This window comes from Suricata suricatta, chromosome 7 (genome assembly GCF_006229205.1).
Source record: "Suricata suricatta isolate VVHF042 chromosome 7, meerkat_22Aug2017_6uvM2_HiC, whole genome shotgun sequence".
In the NCBI taxonomy this organism is placed as follows: domain Eukaryota; kingdom Metazoa; phylum Chordata; class Mammalia; order Carnivora; family Herpestidae; genus Suricata; species Suricata suricatta.
Genome location: NC_043706.1, coordinates 24,669,272 through 24,693,668, shown reverse-complemented (window position 1 = coordinate 24,693,668; position 24,397 = coordinate 24,669,272). Strand labels below are relative to the sequence as shown.

Below are 24,397 nucleotides of genomic sequence, written 5' to 3'. Positions count from 1 at the left end.
CTATGACTGGGGGCTTTACCTGGTAGCTACCCGAACTGAAATGTGGTTCTCCAATACATGAACAAAATCAGAGAGCTTCTGTCTGTCCGATTCCCCACACTGCACAGAACTCCAATTAAGAGGTGCCTCCTTCCCCCAAGCCGCCCAACTTGCCAAATTCACCCTTCTCTGTGGCTGTTTTAGTTTATACAACAGCCTGTGCCTCCTCAAAATTACTCAGGTCATGTGGCCAAGTGGCCTGGATCATACCCAGTTGAGAATGCCAAGACCCTGGGTTTTGAAACATTCTACCGGCTCTGATTTAGGTGTCTATTACCCTTAAAAAATCATATCGGTATAGCCATCAGGAAAAAAGTTCAAATGAAACAAAAAGACTTGAACTGCTGGGATTTTGGTCCCCAAATCACCACATGGGTGAAGTGTTTCTCTCCCAGGTGGGTGGTGGGGTGGGGAAGGGGGTGGTGAGGTCGTGGGTGACCTCCTCTTCTTTTGGAAGCTCTGACAAGTTCTTTCTGTCCCTCCCACTGCCACTCCAATGTGCTTCTGTGAGTTCTGCTCCCAGGACTGCTGTCCCCAAGGGTCCCGACTCAGGGAGCTCCTGCAGCCCCTTTCTTAGTAGGGGCGGACCCTCTCCTCCCCTGGTGAACGTTTCTCAGGACCTCAGCTCTGGGGTCTGACAGTACCAAAGAAGCCACATGCAGAGGCTCCTTCCAAATCCTAGCCAGAGATTTTTCTAGATCTCCTGGGGGTGGGCTCTTTACTTTCCTAGGAAGACAGTGGAGAAAAATGCCATGCCTTGGACAGGTTGACTGACTTTTTGGATGTGTTCCCTGGAGTGACAAGTAAGGAAACCTTCCTGATTAGGCAAACCTCACAGGCAGACTTGAATGGCTTGTGCAAATTTCAATAACAGTCATAGGTATTTAGTCCTTAGAGCTGGCAAGTCCCAGACCAGAGCCCCAAGAAAGGCTGGGGGAAACTCTCAAACCAGAAACACACAGACTGTATTAGCATGACAGAATGGAACTGATCGTTTCTCCCCAGAGGCAAAGATACTCCTTCCAAGAAGACTCCATGGTAAAATCAACAGGAAATGTACATTTGCCAGAAGCTAGTAAATAAGGGTATTCTGAGACTCTCCCTTTTCCTGCCTTTGTAAACAATACCTTTACATAAAGGTGAATTAGGCGAAGGAAAGAAAATCTCAGGAAGGTTGAGATTCCCCTTCTCTGACATCTCCACTGCATCCAGTACGTGCCTCTATCACAGCGAATACTGTATTGTGGGCAGATGCCGCGTCATACTAGAGACCATGTGCCTCAATGGCAGGACAGTATCTTCATCTTTGGAGCCCCAGCATCCAGAAGGCATTCAATAAATGATGGACAAGCCATTTGCTACTGGATAAACTACAGCACAAATAGAAACATGCTGTTATTTTAGTAGATGCACATTAAAAGTCTTAGGGGGAAGACAAGAAGTTGGAGGGGTTGCTCAGATTTCAATTAACCACACCATCTCTAATTTCCTCCTAATCAATCAAATAATTAGTGAATGTCTACAATGGGGAAGGTACTATGCTGAGCCAAGTTACCATGTAATTGGTTGTTGAATCTTATAATTCAATGTCATCTCCTATAATTAATAATTGTCCTTCCACATCAATTAAGATGGTGCCTTTGCCAGTTCATGGGTAGGTGAATGGTGTAATAGAAAACCAAGGATCTGAGGGTCAGAGGGCTACAGCATTGATTCTATCCCTAAAAGCATGAAGCATTCGGATGCCTTTGTGCTGCACGATTTTTTTAAAATAGGAAACAGAAAAAGTACTGAGGCTTCTATTACTGAGTTCACAAAATGAAACAAACAAAACAGTGCTGCAGTACCTATCCAGAATGTTAGTATTTAAATCCTTGTCTTGGGGTTCTGGTCCCCCAGCAGCCTGAAACCAGTCCCCTCCTTTGGTGGTTACTGCCTTTGCCAATCAAAAAATCGTCTCACTCCCCAGTCTCACTCCTAGAATCTCTTAATCTTTACATTGTGAAATAGGATGAACAGAGAGGCCCTAATACCATCAATTTTCTTATCTTCAAAACTAAAATCTGAAGTAAGAATATCAGAGGAAAGAGATGAACTTATGTGTGGAAAGACAAATTTTTAAAACTTTAATTTTTTAAAATGTTTTTATTTATTTTTGAGAGAGAGAGACAGATAGCATGAGCAGGGGAGGCTCAGAGAGAGAGGGAGACACAGAATCCAAAGACAGGCTCCAGGCTCTGAGCTAGCTGTCAGCACAGAGCCTGACATGGGGCTCGAACCCACGAACCGTGAGATCATGACCTGAGCTGAAGTCGGACGCTTAACCAACTGAGCCACTCAGGCGCCCCTCTAAAATTTTAATTTTAACACAGACAAAACAGAACCATATTATTTCCTGGCTCATCTACTTCACTCCTGTGCTATTTCTTAAGGAAAGGCCTAAGGCCTTGTTCAAAACTGAGTAAGCCCCAACTATCAAAATTGATATTGCTCAGTTCATTCCTTCTACTTCTGTCACCATGTAGGGACCTCCCAAACATGAAGCGTGAGTTTTCAAAAAGAAACAAGAAAGCGGGGAGTTCAGAAGAACAAGTACAGTATGATTACCGCTTATTCTGAGCTTTTTAAAAGGGCAAAACAGTACCCTCCAGCATTCTAGATACTGCAGAGGGGTGAGCAGAGATGTAAGTAAAACCAAAGGAAATTCAGAGTGGTAATAAACAGCAATGCGAAACTTCTGGAAACGGTGGGGAAGAGGAAGATGTGGGGCAAGAGGGTCAGACTACACTAATGAAGCTTTGTTTCTGAGTCTGCGGGTGGGCGGGTAGATATCTGATGTCAGAATTAGTTCATCGTTAATAATGCTAGAAGAAATCAAAGCACGCATGCTTCTTCTGAGTGCCTTCCCTAAGCCTGCCAGCACTTGGCATGTGGACCAGGGGCTACAGGGACTGTTCAGAAGGAGATGGTGAGCAACGAAACAGCTCACAGAACTGGATGGATCATAAAACGGCATATTAAACCCAACCTAATGGACTGCAAGGGTGAAGGAGCACATCTGCGTGGCGGGGGCACCAATCTTCTCAGGAAGGGAAAACCTCTGGGGAGTAACCCTGGCAGCCCCTCGCTTGCTCGTTTGCTTCTGCAAATGCAGCTGACCCTAAACTTAGCCACTCCACACTACCCTCCCCTGGGCCTTTCCATTTTCTGGGCAAATCTTCAGGTCAAGACACACGCTTGTTTATTTTAGAACTGAGCCTGGAGGCCCCTGTGCGTGCAACCTCTCTTCCCAAGTCGGGAGTGTTGCTGTAGCCAGGCCATCTCCCTCCTACCCACGTGGTGTAAAGACTGGCTGGCTTGGACCCTTGGCTTTTGATACCAACAGGCACCTGTAATAAGGCGTCCAGTTACGTCCAAGCCCTTCAAAGCACTTTTGGAGGTGTTACCTCCTAGGCTTTCACCAAATTCTATAAATAGGGATGTGAAGTATTACCCCATTTCTAACATAGGAAATAGCCCCCTTGAAAGGTCAGTTCATGGGCACAGTGATGTCAAGTAATGCCTCCAAGGGAGGCACAGGTTTCTAGATTCCAACCACTGTGGCCAGCCCCAGGGGCTGTGGCAGCCCAGACCACACACCCAGACTTTAAGCAGACAATCTAGCTATGCAGCTTAGAAGAGAAAACCAAAACAGAGTGAGAAATAACACACAAGGCAGGCACTGTAGGAAACGCTCCCATTTTGTGCAGCGCCCACATCGCATTCCCAGTCTCAAAAATCCGGCAGCTCTGAAATGCCATGGGAATATTTATCACTGTTTTTGCCAAACAAACCCTCCCTTGCCTTAAGCAAAGGTCAAATGCAGTGTAAAACCCCCAGTGCAAACAACCAGCTGGGAGGACTTGTCAGAGCCTCAGTAAAATGTTCGCTAATAATTATCCAGACAGCTCAAACGTAAACACGTGTGGTTCAGCACCGGTACACGGGTTCCTCCTTTATCAATCAGCATGAGGAAATGCCTTCCAGCACAGAGTAGGTGTGTTTTCCCCAGCGTGTTACACACTGTGCTCGCCACAGATCTCAACTATTTCAAAAGCTCGACTCTATACACTGTGCTGTTTATGCCTTTCTAAATATAAAAACGAGAGGCACCTGGGTGGCTCAGTCATTTAAGCGGCTGACTTCAGCTCAGGTCATAAACTCGCTGTTCGTAAGTTTGATCCCCGCCTCCGGCTCTGTGCTGACAGCTCTGAGCCTGGAGCCTGCTTTGGATTCCGTGTCTCCTTCTGTCTTTGCCCCACCTCCCCATGAAGACTAAAAAATTTAAAAAATATATTAAAATGATATTTAAAAGCATGTCATAAACTGACATTTAGCATCTTTTTTTTTTTTTAAAAAAAAAGCCAAATTAACATCTCCCTTGAGTTTAGAGACTCTGTTCTTTTTCAACGTCTCATGCGCAACTCCCGACCCAGAGAAAACACTGAATAATGGTGAATAAGGGAAAACAGAAGGATGGTTGTGCATAATGAATGCATCCCGTCTACTTATGCAGCAACGATGCTGCAGTGGTGCTAAGCCTGGGGAGATGGCTAAGCCGCATTCCTGGCCTCAGGGGCCGGCAGGCTGAAGGAGGAGACACGTGACCCTGAGACCAGGCACACCCAGGTGTGATGTTTATGCTGCAGGAGTGAATCCTGGGGAGGATTTTGCAGAGGAATCAGCATTTGGATTTGACCTTAAGGGGGAAAGTCAGTAGGACAGTCCTGCCTGGAAGAGTTGTCGGGGGAGAAAAGAGGGCTAAGACAGGTGGGAGGCAACTCCCTGGAGAAAGGGGACCTGTGCAGAAGAGGCTGGGAGAACGGGTTTGGTAATCAGTGTCAGAAAGTCCCTGGGAGGGACTTCTGTGTCATCAACCAACTCCAGGACCAGCAGGAGCCACAGCTCTGGTGAAAGAGCAGCCAGCAGGGGCTTGCCTTTGGGAGGCTGGCGAAGGCGTTGGGAGATGTTGCCCAACATTGAACCAAAGCTCTGGGATCCCTTGCTTTCTCTCCCCCGACCTGTGGTGTTTCTCCATCAGGTTCGCTACCCCCTCCTCTCTGTCCCTCACCCTGTGAGTCCCAGTCACTTAGTGTGACAGGATGGGAAGTCCAGGTTACACGCGTGCAAAAAACAAGACTCCTGATAAATTCAGTGCCACAGAGACAGGCCACATCCAGAGTCACAGATCATTGCAACTGCAAGCTGGATGGGCCCTGAGAAGCGGGAGTGAAGAGTAGGCCGTGACACATGTCACTCTGGGGCAGTGCGAGAGCGAGCATCTCCCGGAGGGGCCCCTCCTTCAGGCAGGCAGCCGCCGCCGTGAGCTAGGCTGGCTGCTCCGCTCACCCATCCTTCATCACTGAGGGGTTCTTCTCGGGCCACACATAAGGATCCACGTGAATGAGTATCGTGAGTGCAAGTTTAAAACAAAATAGAAACCAAGGAAGACAGAAGATAGCCAATAAGCACATGGGAAGGGGCTCAACATCGCTGACCATTCGGGAAATGCAAATCCAAACCACGATGAGACACCCTTTGCCCCTGTTAGAATGACAAGAATGTGGGGAAAGAGGCCCCTCTGTGCCCTGGTGGGAAGGTGACATGGGGCGGCCGCTGTGGAGAACAGCATGGCGGGTCCTCAAAAAGCTAAACACAGAATTACGATATGACCCAGCAATTCCACGTCTGGATAGATAACCACAATAACTGAAGGCAGCGACTCAAAAAGGTATTTGCATACACATCTTCACAGCAGCATTATTCACAGCAGCCAAAAGGTAGAAACAACCCAAATGTCAACAACCCATCGGCTAATGAATGGGTAAACAAAATGGGGTATATCCCTCTAATACGATAGTTTCCGCCTTAAAAAGGAATTTCCAACACAGGCCACACCACGTATGAACTGAGGGCATTATGTTTAGTGAGATAAGCCCGTCACAAAAGTATTAATACTGTATGATCCCACTCACATGAGGTCCCTAGAGTTGTCAAATTCATGGAGATAAAAAGTAGGAAGGTGGCTGCCAGGGGGTTGTGGGGGGGGGGGGGATGAAGAGTTGGTGTTTAATGGGTACAGAGTTTCAATTTTGCAAGATGAAAAAGTTCTAGAATGAACAATGTGATGTACTTAATGTCACTGAATTGTATACTTTAAAATAGTTAAAACGGTAAATTTTATATTACATGTATTTTACCATAATAAAAAATATCCTCCCGTAAATAAAACACCCCAAACTATAAAGTAGGTGTATCTGCCCTTGGGGACTCTGACCCCCGGGGTCTGTGCCCATCCCACACAAGGACACAGGATCCTCATGCTGGCCCCTCTTTTCCTTAAGGAGAATCAGATAAACTCAATCACCAAGATGTGGAAGCGATTCATAGAGCTTGCTGTGTTACCATTCTCAGTGGTCAAGTCTGCGTCCGATGTGGCTTAAAATAGACATCCAAATGGTCAGATTTCAGGCACCGGCTCAATAGCAGGGGGAGGTTGCTTCAGAGCCTTTTCATCTCCTAAGGTCAACCCTGGCAATCTCATTCCACATCTCCAGCCTTCCACTTGTCCCTGTGGTTCATTGCTCATCTCAGCCTCGGACGCTGTTCCAGGTACTTAGGCAAAAAAGAGGACCAAGAGCTGAGCCCTCCATGATGGAGAGAGAAGAGAGGCAGGTGTCCTCCAATAGACACCACAAGTGATGTGGGCGTCCTGCCTGAGCCAGGAGCAGGCTAAGAAGGGCGAACTGAAGGGGCCTTCCCTGGGAGGGGATGGGGGGCACCAGGAGCTAGGGCACAGTGGGTCAGTAAGGGAGGAGAGCAGGGTGCACACAGCAGCAGAGAAGAAGGAGGCGGGAGGGACCCCACATCCAGGCTGCAGAAAGCGCCCCACATTTTACATTTCCATAGATCATTTATTTTCTGCTTCTATGCCTTTTACATTTGCCCACAAGTTAAATTCTTCAAATGACTTAGGACCTCAGCCAGCTGGGATTTGGATCCGGGCTTCCTTTCCAAAGAAGACTTGCAGGTGCATTGCACAAAACATCCCCTCTGCCTCACCTTTCCGCCAAAACATCAACAATCCACAACCAATGGCAGTTTAAGAGGGGGGATGTTGGGTCCCCAAAGCCTTCCCTTATTAGGAAGCTTTGAGATGATTTCTACATCATTTTTCATTTTTAAAACTTGGATGAATTAATTCTCTGCCGATGGGTGGTTTATACCACGTCCTGTCCTTCTCTGTCCTTTGAGTGCATTGGGTCACCTCATATAGCATGGCTCGGTAAGGGCCAGCCTGCCACAGGGATGGAGCTGTCCAAAATTTAACAGCCAGGAGAGGTCACACATATCCCTCTCCAGGGGTGCCCTGGAGACATCCCGCTGCATCACCAATACCTCACTCTCCTTTGAAAGCGCTGGGAACACCCTCTCTACAAAGCAGTCTTGACAACAGCAAGCCCCCATGTGATGCAAGAAAAACCCTCAATAGCTTTGTTTCTCAATATTCTTTCTGTTGTATCACATTATTGGGGCTATAAGAAACAAGACGATCTCCAAGGATTACAAGAGGCGTTCATATGGTAAACATTAGTGAAGTGTGACAATGAGCCATTCCCATGATAATAGCTAGAAGCAAACAGACACAGTCCCTACCCTGGAGGAACTACAGTGAGATCCAGAAAACACCCCAAATCCAAACACTGTGCTGCCTCATGCTGCCATTCAGAGACCACAGAGAAATAAAGAAAACATGTGGTTCACCTTCCTCAGAGATTCATATGCATATCAGTAAGTGAAAGGCTCTGCAAACCTCTACTGGGCACGTGTACATGCACACACACACAGGATATCATCCTTAAGTATACCCAGAAAACACTAGTATAGGGGCGCCTGGGTGGCTGAGTTGGTTAAGTGTCTGCCTTCAGCTCAGGTCTTCATCTCATGATTCCTGAGTTTGAGCCCTACATCGGACTGTCTGCTGTTAGCACAGAGCCTGTTTTGGATCCTCTGTCCACCCCTTCTCTCTGTCCCTCCCCGGCTCCCAGTCTCTCAAAAAGAAAATGAACATTAAAAACAAAATGAAACGAAAGAACAAAACAACAAAAACATTAGTGTACATTTTAATTAGACATTGGAACGCCTACTGAGGAAACCCGTTCTTGACCCAAATAGTTGTTCAACAGGCAAGGGCCTGCTGGGGTCCCCCTGGGGTCTCTCCATGGAGCCAGGCTCTGGAGGATTAAAATGAATGACCCCACAAAGCCCCAGACCAATCTTCCTAAATAAGGTACAGGACCAGAATTCTGGGGCAGAAGGAGATTCCCAATCTGTCATCTATGAATGTGGTCTGTCTCTCCGTCACTCAGACTGCAGAGTGGAAAACTGCAGCTCACAGCTGCAGATCCCGAACCCTGCGGCATCCCCTTAGCCAGCAGAGGAAAACCAAATTAAGTGGAGATGTTAGAGGACCATCAAATCAAGACTTTTGAAGGCAAGGGGAACAGGGTGGTGGTGAAAGGGGAAAGTTCTGTGCCAGCCTCTGCCACTGGCCAGCCTCTCTGTTTCCACGGGTGTGAATGAAATATTAAACACGCTCAGCCAATTAACAGCCTTTTAGTGATGGATGCTCCAAGGCCGAGAAACTGAGTTTTGATCTGCATTCGCACTTGATGGCTCAGCACTCAGCCAGGAATGGTTTCCTGTTCTGCTGTTATTAGCATTCTGCTCACCCCACTTCCTACCAAGCTGGCAGCACTTGGTAGGATCTGTGCCCACCAAGGCTTCCGGCAGTCTACGGCCAGCCCAGGCAGCCTGATCCCTATGCCTACAGCAGGTGATGTCCCCTACCCTGAGAAAGTCTAACAAAGGTCCTTCCCTGCTACACTCAGGGCCAGTCCTGCGGCCCACTGCCCATAACTTGTGACGAGGTCAGAAATGGGCTCTCCACTCAGCTGAGGACAAAAGGTGGGTGTTTTTTTTTTGGCTGTGTTCCAATAAAACTTTATTTACAAAAACAGGTGGAGGGCCATAGTTTGCTAATCTGCTTCAGAGGCAGCAGTGAAAGGCATCATTTTTAGCAGACAATTGCAGGAAATGGGGTGTAGGTGTGGCAGAAGATGTAGAGAGGAGGTCCAGATTCAGTGGCAATAAACTGAAGTCAGAATGCTGCATTCTTTTTCATTTGGGAAGGAGCTGTTCAATGAATATTTATTTTGGTTCGCATTGATGTGAACACTGATAGTGATGGTTGGGCCAGATTAGGAGAACCTTAATTTCTATGGTTCTTCTTCTTCTTTTTTTTTTTTAATGTTTTATTTATTTTTGATACAGAGAGTGACAGATCATGCGAGGGGGAGGGGCAGAGAGAGAAGGAGACACAGAACCGGAAGCAGGCTCCAGCCTCTGAGCTGTTAGCACAGAGCCTGATGCGGGGCTCGAACCCACGAACATGAGATCTGACCTGAGCCGAAGTCGGATGCTTAACCAACTGAGCCACCCAGGCACCCCATCTATGGTTCTTCTAAGATGTGACAATTAGAACTGTAATTTTCAGTATTTGGAATCTAACCATTTGACCTCAGTTGTTGTTGTTAGTATTGCTTTTCCTTAAGGACCCTTTTTCTTTGTTAAAAAAAAAATAAGGCATGACAGGTGTGAGCAGTGGCATTTTTTCCCTGCGACTCAGGTATGCATTGTTTCAAAACAAACAAGAAAAATACAAGTCTCTCCCTTTGCCAGTTTTTTTCTCTCTGTAACCATGGCTCACCTGTCCTCACCGTGCACAGAAGCAGGGGAGAAACTGAGAGCTCAGATAGCTGAGTAGCATCAGGGCTGAGGGCCAGCAGGGGTCTGTGGCGCTCTGTCCCAGGGGCCAGGCCACCAGCCATAACAGGACGAAAGACATGGCCCAGCTGGGATGCTGCGGCCTCAGCAGCCTTCCTCCTCAGGGAACAGTGATGGCCCAGGGGGCACAGGGTGAAAAGAGGCTGGGAGGGGAGGGAGGGGAGGTAAAGGGAAAAGGAGGAGGTAAGAACACTGCCCATGGGCTCACTTCCCCATTCAGTGCATGGCCATCCAGGGTGATCACCCTGAGGAGCCAGGATGATGCCCGAGCCGAGCTCCGGCCCAGTGGGGGGCCCTGCAGCCACACCAGACTAGGACTAAGTACACTCAGGACTGAGGGGCCTGCCGCCTACTCTACCAAGACAATAGCACTCCAAAAAAGGAAAACCTAGCACTGCAGACTGGCTCCTCCTTGCTCCAGGCACTGCCATGCCCAGGGGGAGAAAGAAGCAGCCTCTTCCAAGGCCGTGCTGAGAGGAGCCCAACCCCGGACTCTGCTCAGGCTCCTTTTCAGCAATTACTCCATTGCCCCCACCCCTCCTAACCTGGTATATACTCAGGGGTACTAGCTTTACATTTCCAAGAGGAGACAGAGACATGGGACAGAGCCAGGGGCTGCCTGACCCCACGAGTCATTAGCCACCTTCCAGGCACAGCCGAAGGGTGTCCTTAAACTTCAGGCCACGAGATTCGAATCTGGTCTAGCTGGAGGCCCAGATGGGTGCTGACTCTACCTGGCCTGACCCGCAGACTTAGGAAGCACAGGATCGCAGGGTGGTCCCACATCCATGCCCCTTACCAAACTGTGCCTTTGCCGTCCAGCTCTCCAGGGGCACTCTTATCAGTAGTCCCTTTGGGATGGGACAAAGGTGAGGCGTATACAGAGAAAAAAAGGCTCACTGCCCAATCTGCACACAAATCTGCAAGATTCCTTCACTTGCACATGAACACCAAGTGCCTTGACAGTGCCGCTGAGCACCCGCACGGGGTTTTCTAGTTCAGAGAAACCTTTCCGCACATGCAGACGTGTCTGATCCTGCGTGATGGGGTAAGACGGAATAGGTATGACTCAGCTCTCAGCTCTCTGAAGCAAACTGGCCTCGGTTACAAAGCTGATAAATTCCTCACTTTAGCCCCAGAATCCATGTTTTCAGACTCCTAGGTTACGGTTCTTTCATGCTCATTCCCTTCTTCAAACAAAAACCCCAAAGCCAATAGTCAGGACCGGTAAAGCACTGTGGGATGAAGTCATACCTGTCCCCCGTGCCCTGTTCCTCACACTGTGTGATGACCTGCCCGGGCACCTTGCTCGTCCGACAGGATGAGGTCACACCTGTCCCCAATCCCCTGCTGACATGATGGGATGAGGTCTCACAGGAAGGGCATCTAAATTTGACACAGAAGAGGGAGGGTTTCAGGAGGTCGCCCCACTGCTGCATTTCGGCGTCAGTTCATGAAGCGCGTATGTGAAGGGGCCACGGGAGAGGAAACAGTTACTCCAGGCTAAGGAAGCCACCCAGGGGAGGAGAAGACATGCCCCCTAGCCATCCCTGGGCCTGCCGCTCAGGATGTGCCTAAGCCTGGGACACAGGTCTCTGAAAGGGTCCAACGCCGCACAGTTATGTGATGGGTTTGGGGTATAGGCAGGTCACTCTAGCTATGGAGCTCAGAAGGAATCAGAGAAAGTGTCAAGCAGTTCTTGGTCCCTGGGAGCCACAGGGAAGAGAAAGAGCATGAGGATAAGGTGCAGGGGTCTGCTTGTCACTAAGCTGTGTCTACAGATGGACTGGTCCTCCATCCGGTATTCTGGGTCCGGAGAACACGGAAAGAGACCACAATCAACCTAGACTGGAGAAAGGACAGGACTTCCTTTAACACTGGCTTCCAGATCAGTCCAACCAGCCACCAAGTATTTGCTGCATCCCCACTGTGTGCCTGTCCCCGTTTGGGCTCTGAAGACGCGGCGGTGAGCAAAGCTAGCAGGGTACACCTGCTGTCGGAGAGCACACATTCTCCATTTCTTGGTATTTCTGGCAAAGGATTGAACACTAAAGAATACTGATTAAAGCAATAACCATGGAAACTATCCATTATGGATTTTCCAGCATAATTCCATTAAAAATCTGTTCTGTTACTGTAAGACAGGTGTTGAGCTGAAGATCACAGAACTCACACAGACCTTTTCCACAAGCAAAACACCCCCCCAAATATCAGTCTTAGAGGAATACTAAACCACAGAGCTCGCCCCACTTTCCCCCTGCCAGGAGCCACCATGGGCCTTGGGGCCATGGTAGGTAAAATCTAGCTTAAGCAAGCAGCCTGTGTCCCCACCCTGTCCTCTACTTTAAAATAAAACTTCATTTAGACTTGTCAGTGTTACAGAATTCACCCGAGGTATTTCCTCTAAAAGAAAAGGGCAAGGGGACGAGCTCAAGTCTGAGGCAGTGAGCAGATGAACAGGATCCTACTGATACACAAACGAAGCCATCAGCCAATCCGTGTGTCCCATGAACTTCTGAGAGGACATCTTTGGGGTTTTTTGTTTTTCAGTTTTTTTTGCACTAGACATCACTGTTAGCAAACCTTTAGAGAAAGTGCTTGTGTACCTCAAGGGAAATGGCTTTTTCTGCGGAGCTTCCTGCTTTCCTGGGCTTCTTGGAGGTCACAGCTGCTTCTGTATCACAAGCTTCAGGAATTCAAAGCGCATTTCTTAAGTAGTCCAGAAATCAAACTTTCAAGGCAGAATGAGGGTCCAGGCAGGTGCAATTAGTTGGATATTCAAAGCCTTGTCCTTTGGTCTGTTTCTACACGCCATCACCTCCAGCATCAGTGAACCTGGCTTGATGGCACCTGCAGGCCCACTGTCCTGCGGCCCCAGGACCAGGCTTCAGCAGCACCTGCAGACAGCCCTGTGTATCTTCCTCCCAATGCCCCCTCCCCACGAGCAGGGCAGGCCCATGGCCGCCCCAGCCAGGACCGAGCCACATCTGGGTCATAGAAAGCGGAGAGGAGGATCCAGGCATTACCTACATGGCTTTATAACCACCCCCGAGAGGAAGATATTAGTATTCCCGTCTCACGGATGAGGAAACTGAGGCTCAAGGAGGCGAGTCAGGTTGCTGGAACTCACACAGCTGGTGGTAGAGTAGAAAGATGTAGACTACATCCTAGGTGAGGTTTTCTAGTGGCTGCTCTGTTGAAGGGTTTCATTAGCACTTAAAGACTGGTCACATGAGGACCCCACTTGTACCCCATGTCCATGATTGGGACTCAAATGAGCAATTAACTCTCCTTCTAAGAGAGCAAAACCCAGGCACGGGTCCCCAAGGCCTCCTACTGAGTTAGTCACATTTTCTTGAACGCTAAGTCTTACTATGCTGCCTCAGCCTTATCCAGAAACTTTGGGCTCTCTGCAGCTTTATAGGCAGTCCAAGTGCTTATCACATGGGAAGCCCATCACTGGGTTCCAGTGAGGTCAAGGCCACTGAGGGTAGAGAGAAGCTAAGAGGCCTTCTGGGGTGGGAGTTCACAACCACTGAATCCCTACTCTGTTGGCCAAAGGTATTTTCTGGTACCAGAGTTTTCAACCTCAATTTGAATCCTTGGTTCAATATGACGAGACATATATCCTCCATCTTGGATATATGCCTCCTGCTCTGGTCCTTCCCATAATGCATCTTCTATAAGATCCCAGTGTTCAGGACACAAGTCAGGATCCACCCAGGTCTCCTGGCCCTGGTGTTCTGACAGAGCCATGTAGTTCTCAACCTAGGGTCCACAGATGTGTTTTAGGGATAACCATGAATATTCTGTAGTTTTATGTAAAACTGTGTAGGCACATGCATGCACGTGTACATGGGTGTGTGTGTGTGTGTGTGTGTCTGTGTGTGTGTGTGTGTGTGTGACATACACATTTTTTCCAAGGGAAGGACTCATTGTTTTCATGAAATTCTCCAAGGGGTCTCTGGCCCAAAAAAGATTCAGAAGACTCAAAAGTACTGCTTTAAAAGGAGCTTTCATTTCTGTCAAATTGGCCAAATTTCAACATAAAGTGGGTCAGAGTGATTAAAAGCCGAAAAAAAAATCAGGGATGGGCAATTCAATCTGTAAGAGTTCAGAGAAATTAAAACAAACCCTGTGATGCTATAAATTATGCAAAACGAATCCCAACAGGATGGAGACTCACTAGCTGTGAATGGATGGGGGTACAAGAACAGGAATCAGGAAAGGAGACCAAGAACCAGTGGAAATGATAAACGGAAGAGGGAGTCCCACACAGGCTTGCCACCAATTCCAGTTGCTGAGATGTATGCTGCTCGCAAGGTGGGCTGTACGGGCAGCCTGTCAAGGCTCCACACCAGTTCCTGCTTTTACCTAAATGCACTGAAAAAAAATGTGTATAAGCACAGAGGTCCTGGCATCCCCTCTGGGACCAACCTGCTGACACATCAGAACTGCTCAGTGATGAGCTAATTAAAATTCTGTGGTCTTTCCCAGAGATGGCTCTATTTTTAACCTAATTCTGACTGTCACTTAAAGTGTGAGGTTTACTTTTTTTTTTGAGAAAATACTTTTTTGCCTTCTTAATATTCCCATGAATAATTTAGCTCAGCTGATAATTCCTCCAGACTCCTTCAAGCATTTCTTCACACGACAGGGACATTCCGGCAGATGGGAACTATGAAAGCAGGTGAATCCTGTTTCCCACACTGCGAGGCCCCTAATTAAAAATACAAGGACAAAAAAAATATGACAAGCAAGGACTAAGTCACCAACTCCCTATAACTTTCCTCCAACCCTATGTTCAAGGCACTTTCCGCCTCACAAATAAATGCTTTCCAAAAGTTTATGTGTAACTCGCTTATTAGAAATAATGGTGTAGGGGAGCATGGGTGGCTTAGTCTGTTAAGCGTCCAAGTCTTGACTTTGGCTCAGGTCATGATCTCATGGTTCTGAGTTTGAGCACTGCATTGGGCTCTGAGCTGACAGCACAGAGCCTGCTTGGAATTCTCCCTCTCCCTCTATCTTTGCCCTTCCCCTGCTCATATGCATGCATGCATTCTCTCTCAAAATAAATAAACATTAAAAAAAAAAAAGAAATAATGGTGTAAACATAGGTTTAGATTCTCAATTAGAAGCAGTTTTTTTAAAGGCCCTGGCCTGGTCTATCCAAGCATTTTAAACCAAAGACTGCTGAGATGCTTCAGTCTTAAAATGTGTATATGTGGAAACAATCAATATTGCTTCAATATTAGAAGTGGTTCCCTTCCAAATAGGTACTCTTTTCTTTTCTTTTTTTTTTTCTCTCTCTCTTTCTTTTTCTCTCTTTTTAAAGTAGGCTCCATGCTGGGCATGAACTCACAATCCTAAGATCAAGCCTTGAAATCAAGAGTCAGATGCTTGGGGCATCTGGGTGACTCAGTCGGTTAGGCATCTGGCTTTGGCTCAGGTCATGATCTCACAGTTCGTGGGTTTGAGCCCCACCTCGGGCTCTGTGCTGACAGCTAGCTCAGAGCCTGGAGGCTGCTTTGGACTCTGTGTCTCCTGTTCTCTCTGACTCTCCCCTGCTTGCGCTGGCTCTGTCTTTCAAAAATAAATAAAATGTTAAAAAAAAAAAAAGAGTCAGATACTTAACCAACTAAGCCACCCAGGTGTTCTCACTGAGGTACATTTCCATATTCAAGAGAAAAAGATAAAAATTCACTACACTGTAACCACAATTAACTGTTGTGCATCACACTTTTCTTTTAAGAGGCAAATTATGTGAAAATATATCCAATTTTATGAGGATGACCATTAGAGAATGGATTACAGTGTACTGAACTTCACTTTACCAAACACATGCTTCTATTTTTAAAAATGCCTTGGTTGGAGATTTTTTCCTCCTAAACTTGTTTTTTTCCTGTATAAAACTGAAGGTGATTAGCCACATCTAGAAATGAAAACAAATTTTTTTTTAATTGTTTTTTGGTGGGGGGAATGACTTAAAGCGAAATTAATTAAACAATTTAAATGCTTAAAACTAGTTTTGAAAAATCTTGAATTGGTCCTTGGGGAACTTCCAAATTTTATCAGGGGGTTGGGAGGGGAGGTCCATGCAGACTTCCGAGGGCAGGTGGCCCTGGCTCTTGGTTCTGACTCTGCATGAAGCTTTCTCACAGGGGTGTAATGAATGGAGCTCTCTCCCAAGGGACCCCTGAGCTCCAGAGCAAGCAGCGTCCAGGTGGGCAAGGAGAGAAGGCCATAACTGCAGAGCTGCTGGCATCGGCCACCTATGTGGGTCTCAGGCTGCTCCAGCTGCCACCACAGGAAGTTCCCAGGGTGCCCCGCGCCACTTACTTCCTGCAGTCAAACAAACTGGAGCTCTGCATTCACCTCAGTGCCCGTCACCTGACTGTGGGCCCATGTCCCCCACAGCTGGCTCCAACTCCAAATTGAGCAAGCCCTACAATGACCTTGAGTGTGTCTATGCTTGCCTACGTTGTAAACATTTAATGAGGAGGAAACATTGATCCTGGTTTATTTCAATAACTTGATTGATCTTTTGAAACCAACAGGGCCTTCAAAGCCAGGACATCATGATTCATTTCTTCACACACCCGCTGAAGGGTCTTCTGACGGCTGAAGCCGCTGCCGTCTGTGCTTGGTCCTATAGCGACTGCACGGGTGCGTCTTTCAAGGGCTGAGAAGCAGCGAACTGTAAGTGCTCAGTTTTCCGAAAACATCTCCTACCTGAGACTTATTTACCCATTCAGCTGCTCCTGGAATGTGGCCTTGTTCTTACGGAATCACTTTATTTCATTTATTTTCTAAGAGATACTGCAACACAAATATGAACATGTGAAAAAGTGTCTTGAAGAGTTTCTGTAACTGGTTTTCCTCTTCTTGAGCTCATGGGCATTTTATTTTGATGTTTATCTGGTGCCATGGTAACCAGCATGACTTGAGATTTACTTCCTAGACTAGCACTGATTACAGAAATTCAATTTAGGAAGCACTTACTGAGTGCCTACTGAGGGTGGAAGATAAAATGATGAACAAGAAACTTCCTTCCTCAAGAGGACACTTGTCAGAGTGCAAAGAGGAGTTGGCAAAATTTTCCCCTTAAAAAGCCAAATGGCAAATATTTTAGGTGTTGTGGGGCCATGTGGTTTCTGTTGCACTCACCTCTGCCACTGTCATGCAAAGGTCAACATAGACTAGATGTAAATGTATGAGCAGGGCTGTGTTCCAATAAAACTTTATTGAAGAGACATTGAAACTTGAATTTCTTATAATCTCCATGCATCACAAAATATTACTCTTCTTCTGATGATTTACAACTTTTAAAAAATGTAAACACCATGCATAGCTCACAGACCACATTAAAAAGGCAGTTGGCCGGGGTGCCTGGGTGGCTCAGTCAGTTCATGTCCAACTTTGGCTCAGGTCATGATCTCTGGTTTGTGGGTTCAAGCCTTGTGTTGGGCTCTGTGTTGACAGCTCGGATTCTGTGTCTTCCTCTCTGTCTGCCCCTCCTCCACTTGGGCTCTGTCTCCCTCTCTTAAAAATAAACATTAAAAAAATTTTTAAAGGCAGTTGGCCAGATCTAACCGGTAGACTGTGGCTTGCAGACTCCCGGTCTGAGCTTTGCCAGCTCCGTGGGGGAAGGTAAGTAAGTGCCTGAACTTCCTGAGACTCACTTTGCTCATCTGTCATGTGCGGATAGGAATCTTTGTCTTGGGAGTTCTAAACCTCAGATACCTAAACAGGAAAAACAGCTGTTGTCCTTCCTGGAAGGGTATTGTATTTGATGATGACAATGACATTGATAATGGCAATGACAGCTAACTATCCTGCACATTTTTTTTCCTACAAGACATTATATTAAGTTCTACAAACATCCATAGTATTTCATCTAATCTATGGGGCTGCTGATTTTGTGATGTACTATTACTGAATGTACCACTAAGAAGAAAAAATTGCCAGTTAACCTCTGACAGCATTGATTATAAGATGCATTCTGATTTCACAAATGCTGAAATGTGTGTGTGGGGGGGGCGGTGAGGATGCATTTTAGAACCAATAAAAATGGTATCTCTGTTAAGCCCAAAACAATCCTGTAGGATAGTATTCCCTGTCATTCCCTGTTATCATCCCTAGTTTACGGATGAGGAAACTGAGGGGCGGTTTCGGTCTGTGCTCAAAAAGCTGGAAGTGTCAGTGGTTTGTACAATAGGCAGGTTAACCTGATCCAGAGTTGGAGCTCTGCCTTAAGGGCATGAACACCTGGAGCATGGGGAACATAATCTGCTTCGAGGAGCCTTGGTACAAACAAACTTTCTCTTCAATGAGAGGACACACCTCAGGCCAATCACATCCCTCCGGTATTTCAAAGTAGGGTGTTAATGCAGCAAGAGGTAACAGGAAACAAAAATTATAAAGTTTTTTTAGGCTTTTTTTTTTTAAAGTTTGAGAGACAGAGAGAGGGAGGGAGAGAATCCTAAGCGGCTCTGCACTGTCAGCATGGAGCCTGACTGGTGAACTGTGAGATTATAACCTGAGCTGAAATCAGGAGTCAGATGCTTAACTGACAGAGCCACCCAGGCGCCCTTGAGAAACAGGAATTCCAAAACGCAGAGTGAAAATGGCAAGGTGTGCTAACATCTAAGCTTGCAGATTGCTCGGAACAGCCATACTAGGCATCCTGTCCAGTTCGTGTGCAGAGCAGGGCCGAGAAGGCCAGGGAGAGGTTTCCTATCATTGAGCTGTATTTCTTGTGCGAAAGGAATGCTTGGGGGTGGAGTCCAAGGCCGGAGACCAGCCTGCAGCTTTGGCGCCTGCAGAATCATGCTCCTCTGGGTCTCCCACCCTCACTGCCAGGGGGCTCAGGACACGCTCTGGCCTCCCAGCTCGACCTCCACGTCAGCCACTGAGAGCCAGAAGCACAGCGCAGGTGTTAGGTGCAAGCCTGCAAGTGCAGAAATTACGGAAGAATCTGGGCCAAAATTCTCTTTCAAATTCAGAATTGTTTTTCCTCTCAAAAGTTTAGCCTCAAATCTCTTTCTCCCCATTATTAATTCATCGCCAAGTATTAGTAAAGTGCTTAAAATATGCCCAATGGGATGAGATTTCTCTTTTTCCTGTAAAATTCCAATTTGTCACAAGCCTGCTCAACACGTAGCTTCAGTCTTGGTTGTGCAAAGAGGAGGCGTCCATACAGCAGACCCGACACTGCCCTCCTCAGAAAGGCCTCCTTGCATGGCTGGCCCTTGGCTGGCATCTGGGAACTTGGACCTCAGGAGTCCTACCATTCCTTAGCTCACAAGCATCGCTCACTGTGCCCGTACCAGTTGTGCAGACTCCGTGGTTTATGCTGAGCACCTGCCTTCCTTCTGTGCTCAGCAGAAGGCACCTGTGTGACCAGCGTCCGGGGAAATTCTTGGGTGCTGGGTCTCTAGTGAGCTTCCCTGGTAGACAACGTTTACCACGTGGTGTCACAATTCACTGCTGGAGCAGTGAAGCACATCCTGTGGGACTCCACCGGGAGAGGACTCTCGAAGGCTCCTTTCCTCTGCACTTTGCCCCATGTGCTTTTTCCCTTTGCCGATTTTCTTCTGTATCCTTTTGCTATAAGCCAAACTAGATGCTGAGATGCCGAGTCCTGTGAGACCTAGTGACTCCCCTGTTGACCCTGGGGGTGGTCCTGGGGATTCTCGACACAGCCACTCTCAGCCAATTCACTTCAGAACAGTCTGTCTGAAGCAGTGCTGTGCTAGGCATAGGGAGTGTGGGGGAGAGAGCGCTCACTCACTCTGCTGATCCTGAAGCAAAAGTGCATGAGAACCAGGTATCAGATGACCCAGTGTTCTATTCAAATGTTGACCAAGCACCCATCACAGGCTCAGGGAGACATTAACCTTGTCATTTCTGTCCTTGAAATCTGCCGTGACCATGAGCACCAAGGTGATAGCAGGTGGAGGTGATAATGGCTAACACTCACCTGGTGCGTACTGCGTGTTCACACTCTCCCGCTCACTTCCAGTGTTAACTCCCTTGATTCTCCCAGCAGCCTCGGGAGGTGGGCATGCTTATTATCTCCATTCTTCCAGAGAAGGAAGCTTGAGCTCATAAAGGTGAGATACTGCCCCAGGTCACAGAACATATACCTGCCTACTTATTGGGAACACATCCTCGGGCTCCAGAATCTGAGTTCTTAACTACGACGCTGAACCGTCTCTCCTTCTCTGGACACAGAGACGAATCTGAATTGTGTAAACAGGATCAATTTTACCTATCTTTAACAACTACAGTCCTTATTACATTCGGCCCAGCATTAGCATCACTTGTATGTATGTTTCGATGCCCGTGCTGGACTCTGAGCTGTGTGGCCAGGCTCACACGCAGTGCACCTTAGGGTCTCCCGCATGGCACCGCACTTTGCAGACGGTAAGCACTCAGGCGGATGGAAGAGAACCACCATTCAGGAGGAGTGAGTCAGTGCAGTCTGGAACTGGAATGACAGGTCTCAGGGAACACCGAGGGGGACCCCAAGGGTAAGCTCTGAATAGTGAGAAGGGGAGCCAGGCAATCCATGTGGCAGTGTGGACAGTATGAGCAAAGAGGCGAACCTGCAATGACCTGCGTACAGTGAGAGCACCGAGAAGACTGGCGGGAACACAGGTGAGCCGTGGTAAAACTGGGGGAAAGCAAGCCACGGCAACCCTTAAATGAACCGAGTTTCAAACCGATGGGCAGGCAGTGAGGAAGAGAGCGATGGTGTTCCAAGGGCTGGTTTGGCAGAATTCATCTGGGGGCAGAGAGATGGATGGCCTGAGCCCCACAGCAGGGAGGGGAGGTGAGAGGCTGCTGGACACTGTGACACCGCCCAGCACGAGGTGCGCCCAGAGCCCTGGACTGAAGGCGGGGCCAGTGTCAGGTCTGCTGTGAAGACCCGCAGGGTCCGGGACAACGTGATCAGCTGACAGGTGGTCCCTGGTTTTTTTTTTTGTTTTTTTTTTTTCCGTAACATGAAAGCCTTTGCTTTTAATTTGGTCGATACACATTTGACAAAATACTTTGGAACAAAGTAATTCACAAACAAGCACAAGGTTTTCACAGTAACAACTGTGGAAAACATACAACTGACATACTCTCAAACAGAAATGTCTACTTTTAAAATTTTCTACTATGAATCTGGAAGACTCTCAGTTCCTACTTACTACCAGATCTGAAATCCCAATAGTAGTGTGTGCCCCAGGAGCAGGAAGTGTGGTTCTGACACATTTGGCAGTTAAGGATCATCTGTTGGTGTGAACTCACGGGGAAGAAAAGAGCCAGATGTGGGGGTGGGGGTGGGGAAGCGCAGAACGGAAGACTCCAAAGGAAACATCTAAGGACAAGACCTAAGTCATATTCATCTTTCCAAGTCTCCTAGAAGAGAAGGCTGCAAACATTTTCAAACTTACTTGACCTCTCTTCTTTTAGCAGAAAATCAGCAACCCTGAGACTCCAATTTTCCTGACATAAAAGCTAATAAACATCTAGAACTGCTCAAAATTCTAACTTTATATGATCAAATAGGAACTCCAAAATAACCTTTATGATCTGAAAATACAGAAAGAGAAAAAATTTCTCAAACTTTTCATGCCTAATTGTTAAACATTCCAACTAATAATTTCCATTTTCTGCAGTTAGTTTCACAAAAAAAGATACACTTTATGAGATGTTTTATATCAAATACAACTTGCTCTTGATTGTTAAGTGGACGGCCTACATCTTCATATTATTCAAGTATATTTAAAGAAATTAGAGAAATTTATCCATCTGGAACAATCTTAAGAGCTATAAGAAGGGAGACTTTAAGTGACAAGAAGCTACAAGAAAAAAAAGCAGAAAAAAATGAAAAGCAAGCCCAGGAAGAAATGAGGGCTGTACAGTTGCTTTATCCATCCCTACTCATCATTTAATATTTCCCATACGCCAGCTTCAAAACAAACCACCCCCTGTCACAATATTGCTTCTACAACTCCAGTGGAGTCCGATAATTCTCGTGATTATATCTGAGCAAATTCTGTGTTTTGAAATAGAATATCAGCTCCTGACCCTCAGGAAGCTAATTGCTTTCCCACATCTCCTGCATAGTTACACATCCAGCAAAACCATTCGCCACTACGGTGGCCGGGCACTATCGTGAGCTTGATCACCAGGGGAGGGTCCAGGGCCAGCGGGCCAGCACCGCGGCTGAGAGTGTGGAGGGAGAGGAGCTCTGGGGAGAAATGGCTCAGTCCTACCACACAGCCTATTTTCAGCACTTGTAACTTACTGTGTATAGTCTCTCTCTCTCTCTCTAGGGATGGGGAGGCAAAGCCTCTAACGTGTCTATCTGTACTGAATATACAAGGCTGGCATTACAAATGACACGCGAAGCCATTCTGCAAAATGGCCCCCTTCCAGTTAATTATCTTGCCTTGTACACATATACTAGGTCACTACTGGCAAACAGCAATTTCTAGTTTAATGGGGCAGAAAGAAGAGATCCAGATATAAATGTCTATCAACTGTCTCTATTCTGATTAAAACATTCCCCTTAGAGGAAAGCACATGTCTCTTCTGTTTACTTGAATTTGCCTTTCAAGTAGTTGGAAAACTAGGAAATTTAATAGTAGAAACAAATTCATTTGGTGCTGTGTGTATTTCCATTCCATTTCTAGCAGGCATCAGGAAGCCTTTTCTATATCTCATCTTTGAATACCTTATAGCCATAGATATTTCTCTGGAAAAATACACTGCATTTGGGGTAATAAAGATCCTGCAGATTTCATTAAACAATTGTGCTAGCAAGAGCACAGCTATAAACACTAATGCTGGCTTCAGAATGCAAACATTTACTGTGCAATCGTTTCAGGGTGGCACCCATTAGTGAGAAGCCAGACCAAAGGCTGGACACCCAGCTTCCTCCTCCTCCTCCTCCTCCTCCTCCTCCTTCATTTCATGGTCTGATTTGAGCAATTCATGGAACCATTGCTGTGTTGGTACCAAATCACTGTGCAAAGCGATGCTCCCCAAGCTTTCCTCTTAAGCCAGCCTTCCCGAGCCAGGTTTGAGCCCCTGCCAGCCCTGCCCCCTTCCACCGCCCCTGTGCTCATACCCTGCCTCTGGTATCTGACCTGTCACCATGCGCCTACTTTCATTCTAGAATGTGCCTTCTTCTTCCTGCCATGAAACACCTCCACCTCCAGCCCTTGTTCCCACAGGAAGGCTTTCTCAGCTGTCAGTGCTCATGTCCTTCTTCCCTGCTCCTGAACTTCCAATGGCTTTTAACCCCCGAGTCAATATTTAATTCATGCACTGCTATTACAAGTATTTTACTGTTAAATACAGGCCAGTGTATTTGGGTGGAGTTCATTTTACAAATACCGTGAGGTCCGTCGGACAAAGCCCAATGGGACACACATTTATCCCATAGGCTGGCTGGAGAGGAAAATGACACTGATCATACCAAAGGCAGAGTCAAGTGGGGCAGGGGCTCAGAGAGTGAGGGGATCTGGACCCTGGCTTGGGGTTTGGGGAGATGGGGCATCTATGATGAAAAAGGGCATTTTGTGCTACCTGGGCAGCACATGTACCCAAACTGGACTGATCAGGGGAGACTAGCATGGCCACTGCACAAGATGATAGGCAAAGTCACGAAGCATTCCAGATTTTAAAAGAGAAAGAAAAAGGGAGGGGCCTTTTGACTTGGCTCAATGAGAAACTGGTAGAATTTGGAAATGCAAATGGCAGATGGAGGGAGAGGCATTTCAGGTGCAAATTAAGTCTGGGAGAAGAGGGTTGGGAGCAGAGTGAAGAGGGGGTCCACAGGAAGGAGAGCCTCCAGGAAGGGGGTCAAAGAGCTTTCCTGAAGCTCAGAGGACACCTCCTCCAGGAGGGCCTCCACCCGCCTGGCCAGGGCAGTTGCCCCATGGTGCACAAAGTGTGCAAAGACCATATGCAGATGCCTCTTTCTCCCTTTGGTCTGAAAGCAACCTGAGGGCGGGCAGGTAACCCGATCCCCGGTTTTTGTGTGGATCATGTCCAGAGCAGTCACAGGGTAACAGAAGTAAGGCTGTTCCTGCAAATGCTGCAGAATCAGGTGATCATGCCGTGCTCTAGAAAGATCATGGGCACCCAGAGTCATAGAGGCTGGGCAGAGCAAGAGTCAGGAGACCGTTGAGACAAGCAGGACCTAACACAGGTAGGGCAGTGGCCTGGAGGGACGTGTTGATGCCTCACATCTAGGGTCTTATATTTTTCCAGAGAAGGCACATTCTGAAAACAAATCAAGTCCCACCCATGGCGTGGTGACCACTCCAAGGCCAAAAAGACATACAGTCTGCCTGACTGAGGACACCACTGTTAACGCAGCTCCTATGAGTTGTTCCACCACTGACCAGGATACATATATCAGAGCTGGGTGACACCACTATGTGATCTGTTTATCTGGAAAGTGTCA

At 47.3% G+C, this 24,397-nt stretch overlaps 1 protein-coding gene and 1 non-coding gene across 2 annotated transcripts in view; one reads left to right on the top strand and one right to left on the bottom strand.

Annotated features, from left to right (window-relative positions):
* The window catches only part of SLC22A23 (solute carrier family 22 member 23), a gene marked incomplete at its 5' end in the record, with an annotated part of 176,684 nt that overhangs the window by 82,010 nt on the left and 70,277 nt on the right, over window positions 1-24,397 (bottom strand). The window lies entirely within an intron of this gene.
* Window positions 23,508-23,611, top strand: LOC115297305. The gene has a single exon (XR_003911396.1). It is a non-coding gene; the product is annotated as a U6 spliceosomal RNA (small nuclear RNA).